General features: G+C 42.9%; 1 protein-coding gene across 2 annotated transcripts in view; it reads right to left on the bottom strand.

Annotated features, from left to right (window-relative positions):
* nhsl1b (NHS-like 1b) overlaps positions 1-17873 on the bottom strand; it is a 91502-nt gene that overhangs the window by 55629 nt on the left and 18000 nt on the right. The gene's annotated exons all lie outside the window — the stretch shown is intronic.

Raw genomic sequence — 17873 nt, 5'->3', positions numbered from 1 at the left:
GTGTATATTCTTGTGTAAAACACAATACACACACCACATATTTAACTGCCCAACATATCGTTGAGGACGGCTGAAATAGCACACAGAGGCCCTCAGGGACAAAAACAAAGTCTTTACGGGGCGCTCCGAGTGTGTTAGGGGGCGGAGCTTTCCCACCAAAGTGTAACCGCAGAGGGAGAGTGTGACCACCAAGGTGTGACAATAAACTATGGCTGTGTGTGTGTGTGTGTGTGTGTGTATGTGTGTGTATGTGTGTGTGTTTAAAGCACACACATCTGAGGAACACCATAACCCTAACCAATACATTTCACTTCCTTGTCTTTACAACCTCGATTAAACCCGAAGATAGAAAGTAACTTCCGTCTCGACACTGATTTGAAGCTGTAACTCCTCGTCGTGGATCTCCGTTTGAGGAACCATTAAGCTGCTGAAATATGATCCCCGATTCGTTGCCTGGATGGGGTGTAAACCTAGACGTAAAACCCCCATCGCTCTGACAGGTCCCCGACCTCATTTTCTTTTTCCCTTTCGAGGGGGAATCTCCAGTCTCAGCACTGGCTGTTAACACAAAGAGATAATTGCCTGCGACTGATGTCCCCATCTTAACTTACAAGCATGCAACACAAACACACACACACACACACACACACGCACGCCGTATATATATTTTAAGACCTTTGGCCTCATTGATGACACATAAGGCCACAGACCTTAAATAATTAACCTGCAATACTTTCTACCGTGCAGCAATAAAGTGATCAGCGAGGGGACTGCACGTATGAAATGAAAACACGTGATTAAAACAGCAACGGGCAATCTGTTACTGGCTTTGATGAAGGAACTGATTACATTCACAGCAACAAGCAAACATGGAGTCATTCTACTGAAAAACACTGGGCATACTAGACAGGTCAGTTTAGTCTATTGATTTCATCTCTTCAGGAAGAAAATCTCTTTTAGTGCCGTGACCCCCGAAGTGAATTAAAAAGTCAGAGGTCATCATAAGAGGTCGGCATCCTGGTTCAACCCCCGCCTCACTTCCCTTTCATAGATCTCCTTGTTTTCATTCACTTAGAGCCACACACAGAGAGGCGACAGCAGTGGCAATAATCAATATGTTCAATGTGATATCTGTAGTGGACATTTAACAGCTTTGGTTTTGCTGCTTCTGGTCAGATGAGAATCCTCCAGATGAGTCTTTGACACATTAGCAGCTTAGATGTTAAGTGTTGCCCGAATACGACGCTAAACATTGGATTTCAAAGGAAGAATAAAACGTTCATGATCGGTTTAATTATGTCTTAATGAAGAGATTGAGTTGTAGATGAAAAATGTCTGTTTTTGATCATGACATTTCAAGTATTGAAATAATGGGCCTGCATTATTTCAATACTTGATCATCACTACTGATTCGGTAACAGCATCAGAAAACATGAACATAGATCTCTTTTTGTGTGCCGTTTCTACTGAAAAGCCTTATTGTAACGTTACTACTGTAATTAAGTAAAAGTCCAATCCACTTATCGAAACGAGACAAAATAAAACAAAGAACTTGCAAGATAAACTAAACTATGACTTGGATGGAAGGGACATTTTAACACTTTGTTTTTTGCAAGCGTGACTTAACATCATTTCAAAATTCCCAGAATGCGTCTGTGTTTCAGGTTGATTGTAAAAGTAATTGCTGCATTTTAATGTTAATTCACAAATATCAGAAGTTCTGGTCATTTTCTTCCCGACGGTTGGTATTAAACACAGTTTCTAAGCTGGTGGAAACTATTGAAGATTACAGTAAAAAAGCAATCAGCAATAACTTAAAGCGCTTCACTTCAGCATCAGTCACACAGTTCCAGGCAACATGTAGAATCAAGGAAGTGACTACGTAACAGCAAAACATCAACATAAGACTATCTTTAGAGGCGTGTGTCAGTGATACAGACCATAAACAAGCTGCTGTGTAAAGCAGACTGGACGGCTCACAAAGTCAGTCTGGGACATTCCTCGCACACATGTGAAAAGGCAAAGTAAAAACAAGACCGGCGAGTGATGCTTTAAACTTAAGATACTGGCGTGATTAAAGCGTAATTGAATCAGATTACGTTTAAAGGTGAGAAGACAAACTTGATTCGCACACTCTTGCGTCAGAGAGACAGAGAGCGAGTTAAAAGACGTAGAAACAGATCTGGCTCTGTGGATACGGTGAATGAGGCGGTCCTTTGAAGCCACTGGTTATGAGGATTAAACATCAGACTCAGAGAAAAAGCTTCATCCTGTAATTTTACTCCAAATGAAGGAGAACTTGCCAAGCTAAACCAAATGAAAAATCCTGCTGTGCTGAATGAACGAAAGGTGCAACGACACACACACACACACACACACAACACACTGTCACCAAATGTGTGACACAAACAGGTGACATGAGACCTGGTTGCCAAGTAACCCAATCAGACATCAGAGGCCGGCAACACTCAAAATCGAGACGCACAGTCACGACACTGTCACTCACTCAGAGGGTGAATAAAGTACACGAGCATACCTGGATGCAACACGCAGCGAATGCACAAAAGCAGCATTAAGTCTTTTTTTCCCCCGCACAAAGAAGAACAAAAAAGAAGAAGACAAAAGCCGTTGCCGAGTGCGTTTGCCAAATCCCCAAACCCAGCAAGTACAGTTTCACAAAGGGTGTCTGTCTCTCAGCGGTAAGGCATTCACAGAGCCAGCTAAACACAGGGGTCCAGCAGCGGAAGGCTTTTATTACCTGACTGCACCCCACCTTTACTGAGACACTTATCTGGGAGTTGATGTTTATGTGTGTGTTTGTTTTTGGACAAAGGCAAGATTTGGAGAGAATAATCAAGTGAAACCTCATGAGTAGGAAACACAACTGGTTTCCCCACTTTGGTTTCATCGATGAATTAGTCTTAAGATGTGGTTTAAGAGGCAGAGTTAGGGTTGAAATTAGGATACACCTCAAGGAAAGTAATGCAAGTCACAGAAGGTATGCTCAACCGGTGTGTGTGTGTGTGTGTGTGTGTTCTATATTAGGTGCCGAAAAGAGTTGTTGGAATTTTCCCTGCAGGGTAAGGAGGGCCTCTTCTCCTTACTTGGGTACACACGTGTAGGATGTACAAAAGCCCAGGGTACTCGTACTCAGTGTGTTTTGATCATGGTTTCACTCTGAGCAACGTCAGAATTAAAATATGTATTTCCTAATTCTTGTGTTTTCTGATGACTTATATTGTCCAAACTCTATGAATTCATCACAAACATTCAAACGGGCGTTTCTTCAGTACGATACGTTCAGACCTGCTCATTAACGTGAGCTGCCAGCACGCAGTTGTCAGATAGTTGAGCTGAAGAGTTGGGCTGCATACGAGATGCATGTCACTCTTATCAATGGATATTTAAAAGTTTCATTTTCTTTGGAAGATGTTAAAATTTTCATCGTAGTATGAAATGTGTTATAATTATTGTTTACAGTTGACGAACAAAAATGACCTAATCCATTTCCATACACATATCCCAGATGTGCGGAAGTCTGCTGTGCCTTTATCGTCCCGTATGTAAATAGATGGTCGTGGTGTTTACTGCATGCGGGTGCAAAGGCCTGTGCAGGAAATGGAAAGACGGTCGAGCACCGAGGTCGACATCGCAGGACAATAATGATTCTGACTGTTTGTTTTGCCATGACGAAAGCTCACAAAGGCCTTGATTAGATGCAGTGTCAAATCCACATGAACTTCCTGAGTGTATGCACTGCATCATCTTCTTATCACACAACACGAGAAACAGCATCATGTGCAGTCGTCTCCTGACTCCCGTTTGACCCTGAACCCTGAACCCTGAACTCTCTTTGAACCCGAGAGCTTAGCCTTCATCTTCACAGGCTTAACTTGCTTGTTCATCTTCCCCTTTATCGTATTCCTCTTTCATAAGCTGATCCTTCAGACAGAAGTATATTTAATGTATTCTTGACCCTCCGTAATAACCATCTGTTCCATCACCGTCTTTTGACGTTCCTCTCACTGTATCTTTGACACGTCAAACTCACATTTACTTTGAGCCACGTACATTAACGGGATAAATGAAGAGCACCGGGTGCCGAGCAGTGAACAAAGAGCAACATTCAAATCAGTTGCGATACCTTAAGCGTACGTAGCAAAAAGAGTGTAGGCAACCTCTTCAGACTCCCAAGTTAATGTCACAGAAACCGCAGGGTTGGTGTGGGTGTGTTTGTGCGATAAGATTAATGTGCGGTGATTGCATCTGTTGTGTGGTGTGCGCGAATATTTATTTGCATATACTGTGGCGTGAATCTGTGTGCAGGACCACTCAGTCAGTTAGCCATCTGAGCCCCATGAGAGTCAATAGGCTGACCTAATATGGAGGCTCGATGCACTTAAACTGCCACTAGGATTGATGGGAGGTCGTAAGGTCGGGTGAGGTGGCCCTTTATCATTATTTTTGGGAGTCTCAGTACAATGAACAAGCGTGCATACACACTCACAAGATAAAACCCTCACCGACACATTAGTACAAATTAACAACGGCTTTTGTTTATGTAACTCAACCTTCATGAAACTGCGGTGAAGGCAGGAAAGGTGATGACAGAGAATACAAGTCACTAATCCACATGATAATAGACAAGGAGGATGAAGAAAAGGTGACTCACGCAGTATAAAATGTCAGGTTAACTGCCAAACAACTTCAAATCTCAAGGGGGCGGAACAGGGCAGGGCCGGTGTCCCGGCAACAGCCCCCTGGTGGCGGAGGATAGTGCTACTTAAGGCCTAGACGGAGCTTTGAAGTTAAAGCTCAGTTATTGTGGATGTTCCTCAACATGATGAAAACTACTGTCCGCTGCAAAAGAATAAAAATAAATAAATATATGTGGGGGATGTGGCCTGATGCTCAAAACCACCACCATGGACTCTGGGATATTATAATGGGAATATTTCCTTATTTTTAATATAATCAAGAAATCAATCAACAGATTAATCAACAAACGAAAGTCGAGTGTTGCGGCCTTCGCGTTTTTTTTAAACTGTTGGAGTCTTTTTTTCCTCTCTTTTCCTGATCTTTACCTTTTTTTGTTGCTTTTTGTAAAACAACTTTTCCAGCTCAGTCCTACAGAAAAGGCAACAGAAATATGAACGAGAGGATGACAATGATACTGGTAAGTTATGTGTCTTTTAACTACATGCAAAAATTCAAGGCTTCATTATACATTTTTCTTCGTTGAGGTGTGATAGCTATGTCTGACCACACGAGGACACTATCAGACTGAAATTCCGCGGAGGAGTAAAGCCGCGTCTTCTTTGCTGGTCAGTGGAGCCTCGAGTCTTCATTGAAACGTTAAATGAGCCAGAAAATTGGGAATCTGTGTATTTGTAAGTACACTTAACTGTTACACTATTATAAACAACACTATCTCATGGCCTGAACAGGATACCGTGTGTGTGTGTGTGTGTGTGTGTGTGTGTGTGTGTGTGTGTGTGTGTCGAATCCATCCGATATCATTATGATCTTATGGCTATTGACATAGCTCGATGGCAGGGCTCGCCGATGTAGTAAATCAGGTAGATGACAAAAAATTGGCATGCCCGCATGAAATCTCTTCTATAGCACGCATTTTCATTTTTATAAAACTGTTCATGATTTGTTGATGTTGACACTCTTGACACAACTTCCATTTTCTCTCGGCTCCGTCTCTCTGCGCTCATGCATCATGCGCGGAGAAGAAAAGAAAAAATGCAAAAAAAAAAAAAAAATTAGGGCATTGTGGCACCCAAATCAGACATTCTTCTTTTAAAGCAATTTCAAAGATACATCTTCTCAATCTTCCATCTTCCGTTGAAAAAAAAAACAAAAACAGAAAAAACATTCCTTTCCAGAATTGAATTTATCAAATTCTCAGTTTCGTTCTTCTGGGGGTTCTGCATCCTTCCCATAGGGACCCCGCCTCAATCCAATCAAAAGACCTGCAGACCACCTGCTGCTTGCCCCTGCTGCTCCTGTGTGCTTCGGCGAGAAGAAGAGAGAGAGCCAAAACTCTAAAGCTGATTGGTTGACATTGTCATGTCATTCTCATTCCTTGATTCAGCCAGCGCAATGTTGATGATTCTGATTCTGAAGGGGATGTGTTGTATGTTAGCAACACACGATGGATGGTTGAATATGATTGAATAAGATAACATATAAAGACCAGCCAAAATCTCAACTTATATTGGCAGCAGCGCACCAAAGAGGAACGCTGAAAAATTAAGAAAAACTCTTACCTGGGAAATAAGTGTGTGTGTGTGTGTGTGTGAAAATGTGTGTGTGTGTGTGTGTAGGCCAGAGAAGGCCTTGCTGGCCCTGACGGCCCGCCACTGGTGTAAAGATAGCAATCTTTAGTCTGGGATAACACTGCTATTTCAAACACCCAAGGCCTATATTTGGCCTCTCTGAAGGAACCCTTTCCAGGACAAAGACAGACAAACACACACACACACACACACACACACACGGTCCCGTGTGGAGTTGTTGGACTAAGCTGGTTCAAACCCCTGGAGTCAACTGTTGTCAATTCTCTGTGGTTTGAGGACAAATCCCCTCATTCCTCTGGCCACATGCTCCATTATTCCAACATGCATTATGTGTGTGTGTGTGTGTGTGTGTGTCTCGAGTCCAAGAGTCACGAGTGTCAGTGTGGTTAATCCACAGAAACAAAGAGAAGAATGGCGCAGGTATTGACCTTTGACCCCTCACTCCTGACCCCATAGCAGCAGCTGCACTCCAAGCTTAAGTCGGTCTGATTTTGCTCGGCGCACAAGTGTGTGTATTTCAACACTGAACCAGCCAATAGTGGGTTTAATTCCTGCACACACACATACTTTATTAACAAATGCATGCACCATCAAGAAAAAGATACCACATGATTTTGACAGTGTTGTCGCTTAATATGGATTAATCATACTACAGCAAATATGAACTCCATTTTGTTGGTATTAATGTTTGTGTGTATGTGTGTGTGTGTGTGTGTGTGTGTGTGTGTGCTACATCTGTTATCAGCACAAGTGCTGGAGAGTGCTTTTCTTCCAGGATGTGCATCATCATGTGGGTTCCTGCTGTAGAACTGGTGATGTGAAAGGCCTTTTCCCCATTAGTCCGCATGACTGCGAGAGGAAGAGAGGAAGGAAATGGGGAAGACAGAAATGAGGTGACGCCATCGCATGAAAAGAAGAAAAGTTTACCAAAGGAGTGGCACTTCGGCTGACAAAACAAATGAACTCCGGTAAGCAGAGCGGGGCATTCACACACACTCAAAACACACACACGCCCAACAGGCCTGCGTCCAGTGGTTCAGGGGGAGACAGGGTGGGGTCGGCTCTGTGCATTCCTGATCCGCCATGCCTGAGTGGAGGAGTGTTTCCAGCCGACCTGAGCCCAGATGTTTGCATATGCATTTAAGTTTTCACGGAGTCTGTGGTATTTTATTAAATCATATACAGATGGTGGATTTCAAAAGTAAAAGAACAGGACTGAGGGGGAAGTGTGAAGACTTATATTTAAAGTTCCATTACCATTAGCCTCTATACAGTTTAATCCTGAACACATTTGACCTGTATGAAACTGTTTACTCAAGCACTCGATGAAATCTGAAACCTGACAAGTATTTCCTCCTCGAGGGAACCAACAAACTTGAATATCGACGTAGGAATAAAACAATGTGCCTCCAGTCAAAGAGCAGCCACTTAGAGACTCAAAATGAAATATGGAGCCAGGTGGGTAATCAACTTTTTAAATATGTTGTGTCTTTGATGATGAGCTTTAAGCGACTCGATTGACAGGTGTTCCCTGGGTGTCTCTGTAATTGCAACAATGTTTAAACAATGTGTCGACGTGTTGCTGAACCTGTTTTTACATCTCACAGGTAGGACTGTGCTCGGCCGAGAGAGAGAGCATGTGTGTGTGAGCAAGTTTGACAAGCAGCTGTTTTCGGAGAAAGCACCGGTCACAACTGGCGAATGTGCAGTTTTACCGCACCTGCTGATACATGAATGCAAAGAATGAAATACTGTACACTTGCTGATGTGGATATATGGGTCTGTGGGCGCACATTAACTCACTCAATAAGACATACCAGGGCTCCAAGAGCGCGACTAAACATTTCCATCGGTCGCACCGGCATGCCTAACATTTAGGAGGTCTGTCGGTGCTTTTGGGAAAACTGCGCCAGTAATTAGAAATGACAAAAACTATTGATTCCATCAAGAGAAATGCTGCCGTGCCCCGAGTCATTTCTCCGCGGCCCTGAAAGACCTCAGCACAGATCCATGGCCTTACGGATTCCAAGTTGTACTTTCAGATGTCTTCCAGATAACTGCTTTGTTACCACTCACGAGAGTTCACTTCCTCGGGCGTCTTTGTCCTCCCTGCACACATGACTGAAAATGAGCGTGTGTGTTTGGACGTGCATGCCCGTTAACTGGATGTTGCGTCACATGCGTGTGCAGCGTTATGAAAACACAGAGCTCAACGCTGGAAAAACACTCAACAGTGACCTCACGCAGTGGTATTACCGAAGAGCCGGAAGACTATTGCTCACTGGCTCCACAGCCGTCACTGCCACCTAGAAAGACCAGCTGCCTTAAAATTCAGTCCATGCAGGTTGAGTACCTTTTGCATAGGAAGCGCTCATATTTCGATTGTAAAGCACTCTGAGACAAATTTGTAATTTGTGAAATTGGGCTATACAAATAAACTGAATTGAATTGAATTGAATTTCATATTTAGTACATCAGTGTTCAATGGAAAGTGTAGTGAGTTAAGCGACCAGTTAAAATACATTAAATGAAGCTTCACAACACTGAAGCTACCCACCAGTGAAATGTAGCCAGTTAAGCCATCTAACTTTTTTTTACTATAACAATATGTAACTATCCTACTTTTTTTTTTTTTTTTACAATAAAAACAAATCACCTACTCCAAGTGATTTTCTGTGGTTTGAGATGAATTTCTTTCAAAGAAATCCAGTTGGTCTCCCGGGGGAGAGACCTACAGAATCTGAAGGGGGGTTGGACAGTCGGACAGAAGCAAAGACAAAGTGCAGCTCATGGCCTGACAGTCAATCTGGCAGCACGCCAACCAAAACCCCACCGGGGCCCGCTGACTACAGGTGCCCCAGTCTTCTGCTGAAAAGTCTTTCTTTGTGTGAGAGTGTGTGTGTGTCTGATAGGAATGTGAGGCAGAAACAAACATACACCAACAAATACATACAGAAAGGAAATAGAGAGAAAAATGAATAGACACTGGAATGTAAAAAAAGAAGAATGATAGCGGCGTGTTTTTTTCAAAAAGCGTTTAGTTTACAACCTGCCAAGAGGTGTGAGTATTATACACCATGTGTTTACATGTATAAGGCATTTTAACAAGCACACAAGGGAGAGGAAAACTCTCATAAAAAACAGGACGTGTGAAATAGCAGTAGCAGCAGCCTTTTGGGTGAGCCATTGGTGTATGTGTGTGTGTGTGTGTGTGTGTGCGTGTGTGTGTGTGTGTGTGTGTGTGTGTGTATGTTTTGTACTCAGAAACAGACTTTGCATCTGAAACTCAGCGCTGGCAGCGGCACTGATTTTGAGAAGAGGCAATGTGGAAGATATAAATGCAGAAAAAGATAACAAGAAAGGAGTTATAAAAGAAAAGGGTGAGGCACATAAACAAACAGACACAGAGAGAGAGAGAGAGAGAGAGAGAGAGAGAGAGAGAGAACTGATTGAGACGCAAGATAAAAAGAAAAAAAGACAGTGAGAGTGGAAGAGAGTAAATTATGCTGATTGAGCAGACGGCAGGCCGACCGTTACCGTGACAATAGAGGCTGACTTTGGGTCTGGCAGTTTGCCCTCTACAGCAGCGAGCTGTGTGTCTCACACACACACACACACACACACACACACACATGCGCAAACGTTCGTTATTCTGAGCTCATCCCTCTTTAGCCTGGCTGATAGCACGACATCAACCCAGCACAAGCCTCCTTTAAATGCTGGACTGAGACCAGCTTTAATTCACAAACACACACACACACACACACACACACACACACACATACAGATTCTTGTCTGGAACCTCTTTCCGCCACACTGGCTTACTTTCCTTACTCCTGATCCAAGAACAGCTCCCAAAGCAAGTCATCCCGTTTGTGGAGGATTTAAGAGCAGAATCCAGATGAGCAGTTGCTGGCCAGACCAGCTGGCAGCGCTGAGTTCCAGCCGTTACACACTGGGCTTCAAGGCACATTACAGACAAACCATGGGTGTAATGGGAGCGCACGTGCACACACACACGCACACAAACACACGCACACACACACACACACAAAGAGGGAGTTCATATTTGATGTGCTATAATTAAGCATACAATGCGACAACATTGTCAAAATTCGCCCATGTTCAAACACACCAATCGGAAATAGAGTTCCCCAAAGACATTCCTCCCGCGAGCTGTCAAAAGTTTCAGTTCCGTCTGGCCACCCTCCATTTTTCTCCCTCGTTCCGTCTCCCCATCTGTCTCTCTCCATCTCTCCACATCCCCTTTGTCTCATCTCTGTTCGTCTTTAATCTTCCCTCCTCAACTTGCTTTTCTCAATTTGCCCAACTCAAACGTCACTGGCACGTCCCAGAAAATAACTGTTTCAACATTTACCTGTCCCTCCTCCTCATCTAATCGTGCCGTCTCTCTTCCCCTCAGACAAGAGCCCGTCTTTGTGCCTCTGCGTTGAAGAGGCGGAACGCAAACTCTCAGCCCACCTCGGACTCAAAGCCGAAGGTCTTTGGTCCGTCTCCCACCCACGAGGCACCAACACAGTAGGGACATTCCTTCTGTGTATGTGTGTGTGTGTGTGTTTGTGTGCATGTGTCTCTCTACATCTTTGTACAGGCGTCCAAGTGTCTGGGTGTGCATTTCACGCTGCGTTTTCTGCATATGTGTTAGCACATACTTGTCTTCACGTGTGTGTGTGGTTGTACGAGCATGCGTGTCCATCTGTGCCCACTTCAAACCCAGTCTAGTGACCACCGCCTGTAGCCGGCAGCCAACAAAAGGACTAGCAGATCTACGCTGATCTGAGAGCTCAAACACCACACCTTACACCCATCATCACAGCACACGTGTATTCAGTTGCGACCAGAATATTGTTGTTTCAGAAAAAAATTAAAAGAAAACATGAAATGTAGCCGTATCCAAGACAGGCATTGTGTATTTATCATTGTATCTTAAGGTACATCAGTACCACCTCCTCCTGCGGGGCCTCCAACGGTGTTCAAATCGGCTTAGGTTTCTTAGGTACTTGGCAAGAAAACCTCCATTATGGCTGGACTTGATTATGTGTAACCTTCTCCCTGTACTGTGATGGTGGACACAGGGGTATTCGAGAGATTTTGCATTGGACCTAATTTATTTGTGAGAAAACGTAAAGTAAAAATCTATTGATCTTTATGTAAAAAAAAAATCCTAAAGGACGTAGGAGTGGCCGAAATGAATAAAAGTCACGATCAAGGGGTAACCTACAATGTTTCTCTGGGAATCAAAATACCACAATAGAGTAAATGTTGTGGAAGGTCAAGTAAGACACTGTTTATGAAGTAAAAATGTGGCCACCGTGACCTGATACACCCAAAAGTATTTTAGTGATATGGTATCCATGATTCATAAAGATCCGACACTATGAAACTATACATCATCCCACATAGTGGTCATTCACATTTAAATATACTGTAATCAAATACTTGGCAGATACGACATGTTGGAGAACAAAAGGAATGCAACTGCCCAAACCGCTATGATCTGCACGGAAAATGCTTTATGGATTAAGCGCAATGGAAATGTTGAGAATTCTGACTAATCTCTTAAAATATGTGCCACCCTGAGGTTACAGTTCAGTCCCTCTGAAAGAGAAAACTCTTCAGTATTAAGTCCTGGCTACATGTGACCCACTGGGGACGAATGGCAAACACAATTTGGAGAGGAGAAGATGAACCATGAGTTGAATGTAACGCACAGAGACATGCGTGTGTCTTCTGGACGCGTGGATACAACAGAACCAAACAAGACAAGACATGGCTAAGTGGACGGTAGCGCCGTCTATCTTCTATTTTAAGCAAGACCCCTCCATTAGTGGAGCGAGACCACTGATGTTTTGACAACTCCATTATAATACAGCACCCAGTAGACGCCACACACCCCAGACCTGAAGACAAGTCCAGTCATACAGTCAGTGGAAGTGACAGGTACACCCAAACATGCAAATAATACAGTTATCCGTGTGTGTGACATGCTGTCTGTCTCTGGCCCACCCACTCGTCTAGACAACACAGTCACTCCATCATTAAAGCACCGGGCAGACTGGTGAGATGAAAGACTGCTCCCTCACAACTGGATTTGCCTCGGTGTCAAATAATTGCATGGATTAGTTATTTCGTGCCATCCTGTTTGATAAACTAGATCTGAGTCAGTCATGATGACGGCTCTAGAGGCTCGATCGGTTTGCAGGAAAACGACGCGGCCTTCAAAGCTCCGAGAGACTTTTTGCTCAATCAGTTACGACTGACTCGGCCCGACGTGAACACACAGTCCTCTGCCACAGATCTCTGTATAATGTGTATGTTCTGTCTGTGCTCTCTCTCCTCGCTGGTTTGAAACGGGCAGGGCTCAGTTTGAAAAACCAGATGTCACATACTTTAATGAGACGATCAGGATTAACCCTTGTGTTGCCTTCGGGTCAATTTGACCCGATTCAATGTTTAACCCTCCTGTTACCTTTATATTTACTAACATATTTTACCCTTGTGGTCAATATGACCCCAGCTATTAAAATCTCCAGAAAATTATTAGAATTAATATTGTTTTCCAAGTTTAAGTGTGAGGTACTTTATGTTTGTTTGTTGACTCCCGAAAGAACACCGACATTAAACATTGAATCGGGTCAAATTGACCCGAAGGCGCCAGGGCACTGCGATTACACATTTGACCAAACCAAACTAACTGCGACCTGATGGTGAGTCAGTTACATTTCTGTTTTGAATAATGATAAATAACTACTGCTTGTCACAAACTTTAACTCATGTAATTCATGCCGTGTTAGTCATATATCATTATTTATTAAATCACTTCAGGGCTTTTAGATGTATTGGTTTATATTTTTTGTTGCAATGATTCCCAAAGTTTAAAGTCAAACACGTTGATCCTAACGAGAGGAAAGAAATAAGGAGCGGGAACAGAGCTTATCTTCTTCTTGCCCAAAGCTCTTATAATGGGTCGCGAATAAGAGTTAATAACCTGTAGAGACACAGATCAGTCTGAATGTAGCCCTCAGCCTGCAGTGCTTCTCACACTCACTCACACACACACGTCACACACATCCACATCACAGATCAGCAGCATAAAAAAACAAACTCTGATCCAATATCGCACATCGAAGAAAGAGGAGGAATATCTTTCACCCGAGTGACTTCTCGACAGATCACACAAATTCCATCAAAAGCAGTTTCAGGTGACTTTTTTTTTTGTCGTTGTTTAACGACACCTCAAAGCTTGTATAACTACGGTCTTTTGATTGTCATTATTATTTAGATTTGCGGTCAGAACAAAACATTTTTTTTAAAAAGGTCCTCTGAATGATTCAGTGATCGGGCCCTAATAATAGTAATAACAACTTTACATTGTCATTATATATAATATGGTTAAAGTCGTTCATGAACCAACTTCCTTTGGACTCGTGTGCTCTGCTGAGCTTTGAGTCTGTTCCATGAGCCTGTTCCATGAGTCTGTTCCATGAGTCTGTTCCATGAATCTGTTCCATGATTCTGTTCCATGAGTCTGTTCCATGATTCTGTTACTCCAATCTCCTAAACGCCGGCCGGAGAGTTGACCCCCCCCCCGACTAAATTTTTTGGGCTCTACACTATTCATGTGGATGACCTATTTTTATTTCAAAACGGCGAATTTCGCCGGAAGGTGACAAGTTTGCAGGTATGAAATAAGAACTAAATAGATTTATATCTATATATTTCATCGAGCCCGATGTATCCGTGACCAGACTGAAGAAGTTGGATCGGTGCATCACTAATCAGAACACAGGGCAATATCTCAAAATCACCGTATGGCAGATTTACAGTAATGTCATCAATCAATTAATTAATTAATGAGCATTCTTGTCCCTTTGAGAAATACTGTGAAATAAAATAGGCTGCCATGAAGGCCGGCCTTTCACAACAACGCATTGTGTGGAATCACACAGGATGAAGACTCTCGACACCTTTCCGACCTTTTGTGCACTTCCCGAACCCTTAAAAGGACCCGTGGAGGTTTCGCTTCCTTGCAAAAACATTTCCCCTGCTAAAATAATAGAAATGTCTTGTAAATCCTGGGCTCTAAGTGGCCGGTTGGACAAGTCAGCTGTAACTACAGGCTGTTAGGGGGGAGAGAGAGGGAGAAAAAGATCCAGTGAAGAGAAGTGATATGGGTCACGAGGGTGTGAGAGCAGGTCAGCGCACGACAGTGAGAAAACACTTCGAGGCTGAGCTGGAGGAACTGGAGTCTCTGTGGGTGGTAACCCAGTGTGTATGACTGTGGGTTCATGTGTCTGTGAGACTTATACAAAGACAGAGAGAGCAAAACAGAATGGCGCCTGTGGGCTCTGCATGGTACAGCATTGACAAAACACAGAGGTTAATGATCTCACACGTACACCGGGCACTATTTCACTTTCTGTCCCCGCGTCGAGAAGACCACCCCGGGACATGTACGCCACCTGAGAAACACTCTGAAACTCAATTCACCTTTTAACCTTTTAACCACATCTCTAAAAAGGTACTTCCAGCTCAACAGGTGTCACGAGGAAACTAACTAACGCATCATCAGTTGTCGACATCATTCTGAAATGAGAGGAATCGGCTTGTGAATTAATTGTAAATTACAGAATCCAGTGGGGAGACACAGATAGAGGTGGTGATGAGTAGATTAAAATAAAAAATAGAGTAGGTGAGATGACTAGTAAGACAATAACGCCTGGAACTTGAGAGAAAAGGGTGCCGCGTTGTAAATCTGTGGGGAAATAGTTTGTCATACGTCAGCGTGTCAAATAAAAGCACTTACCTGTTGAGTTACGCAGAGTCAGAGGGGGTCGGGTCCCAGAACACGACCATGTGGACAGAAGAGGGGAGAGACGGTAGAGTTCATTAGTTTCACTTGGCAGACGCTTTTAATAATCAATGCATTTAAACTTGATGAAAACTGTGCATTGCTAATCAGAAGTCAGGAGAAGAGACACCAGCTCCTCGCCTGTAGTTTGTGGGATTTACGTCACACTTTTCATGCTAAAAACAAACTACTGAGTGTCACCATCGAACAAAGAAGGTTTTGTGAATTTAGGAATCTACCATCCACAGTGGTGGTAAAGCCTCTCTTCAGATCAGGTATGATCAAACCAGATTATGTATTTGTTGCACAACATTTGATGCAGTCAAACAACATCAAGCTCGTAATAATCATGTTTGTGTGCAGTTCAGTGCTTCTCGACCTGAAGGCCACGTTTCAACATGTCTGTTTTCCAAGAAGCTTGAACAGATCGGTGGAAATGCCAAATGAAAGCTTGTTGATGGCTGTCAGCTCGTTGGGAAATAAAGTAGCAACACAGCTGACAAGCACTCAGGCATCCGGTGAGAAATGTCTCTGGACAAAGAGCAAATGTCCGTTTACTGGCAGTGAGAGGCGAGATGTCTCCAGGCGGTCACAGTCGAGGCTCCGGGTGTGTTCCCGCTCGTGTTTACGCTCTTCAATGTGATCTTTTTACACAATGAACCAATGTCCGAGCAGAAGCTTTGAGAATGAAAGAAAACTGAAAGCAGATCAAACACCCCGACTCGAATCGAGTGAGGATGAATAAACGGAGCGAAGAGGAAGAGGAAGAGGAGCATTTGTGACAAAACACATTATGTTCATAACTGCAGAACATGAGTCAGCACGCAGCAAGCCCGATGTGAGGAGGACCAGAGGGAGAGGTAGAGAGAGAGAGAGAAGCTCATGACTTATACTTGATTCATAAAAGACCCTACGAATAAACAGACATTCTTATCAACTTCAATCATAAACAAAAATGAAAGTTATCTTCTAAATTCATTAAGTAATCCAACCCGATTGTTTAAAAAACAGAGAAACTAAGTAAATGTTTAATCCAATAACACTGAAGTGAGAAGAACTCTTTACTCAGAATATGATATCGCCCCCCCGTCCGTATGTGTGTGTGTGTGTGTGTGTGTGTGTGTGTGTGTGTAGAATCAGCTCCATGACACAGGTCAGTCAAACCTCTCCTCCTGCCACACAAAGGAAGATTGACCAGTCGTATAAGATGACCTCATTACATGATTGTCCATTCAAATCATTACGTTTTCCACCATCTCACATATGGTAATAATATTATTGTAGGTTAGTTTTTAACATGAGAGTACATGAGCTGTTCGTAAGGTTGTAAATGTTTAGATTTATCTCAGTTAAACCAACAGACAGTCAGATGCATCGTGTTGTTTTGAATACAATGTTTCAGTATAAAGCAATGCAGTTCAAGAGCATCCTCAAATACTAACGAAGGATCAACACTTCAATGACAGTGTCAACAAAAACACAACATAATTAGCGATATGTTGTATTTATCGTTGGACTGTGGCATTAATCGCAATAGGTTTAGTTTGACGTACTTACTGTAATAAACACATAATTCAGAGGATAACATTTTCAATTAATGAGGTTTAATGCAGAATAAAAAATTCGGAAAGGCAATTAATTAACAATTTATGCATATATATGCTCATAAAATACATCAACCTCAACACAGGTTATGTTTTTCTACGGTTTTGGTTGCAAGAAGGAATAGCGTGTGAAGTGATTTTAAATATGAACCACCTAATTAATAATACAGTCTAAATTATTTAAATAGTGGATGGTAAATACTCACAGTATGTCACTAGAAGTAAATCATCCTTTGGTGCCACTCCTGTTCTGACTGGACTGAAAGCAACACTTTATGACTTGACTGAAGCTTTTTCCACACCAGTCGATCTAAACATCAAAGCTAAAGAATACAGTGTTTTAAAAACAATGCATTCTCATCTTACAATGCACAACGGCGTTGAATATCCGGTTAGACCAGTTATCTCATTAGTCAGCAAGGAAACAATTGTTGAGATCAAAAGGAGAAAGGCCATTGCACCCAATAACACACACACTCTATTAACCAGCAATAGAAATATAATATAAATCAGAAAGATTTTTTTTAAACTTCACCTTCTACATGTTTGTTTACATCTCCATCAATTTCCATTCAGTCCCAGTACACCGGCTCCTGCTGCTCTTCACGTCGTCGCAGCAAACACAGCCTGAACAAAGCCAGCCGAGCTGCTGCACTATGTGCTGGTTAACACAAGTTGCGCGCACACACACACACACACACAAACACACACGCACACTTACACATTTCTCTTTCCATTTCATCTCCTCTTTTCACCCTCTGCTGTGTTATTCTTCTAGCGAGTTAGACATGTGTGTAAAAAATGTGCCTCGACACATTTACCACTCACTCAAGGGAACACACACACACGTGTGCACACACACAAACACGCACACACACATGCTTACCTGCGTACGGGTTCCTCCTTTGCTTCCGGCTCCAAATCCTAATTCCTTTAAAAGGCATGATGTTATCTGATCACGACGTCGCGACAGTTTGGCCCCTACACTCCACCAAAAGAACCATGGCACCGCTCACATCAGTTTAAAGACTACACACTGACACACACACACGCTCACAATCACACTCTGCAACCTCTTCACCGCCTCGC

This window comes from Pseudoliparis swirei, chromosome 12, assembly GCF_029220125.1.
Source record: "Pseudoliparis swirei isolate HS2019 ecotype Mariana Trench chromosome 12, NWPU_hadal_v1, whole genome shotgun sequence".
NCBI classification, from domain to species: Eukaryota; Metazoa; Chordata; class Actinopteri; order Perciformes; family Liparidae; genus Pseudoliparis; species Pseudoliparis swirei.
This window is presented reverse-complemented; position numbering and strand designations above follow the sequence as displayed.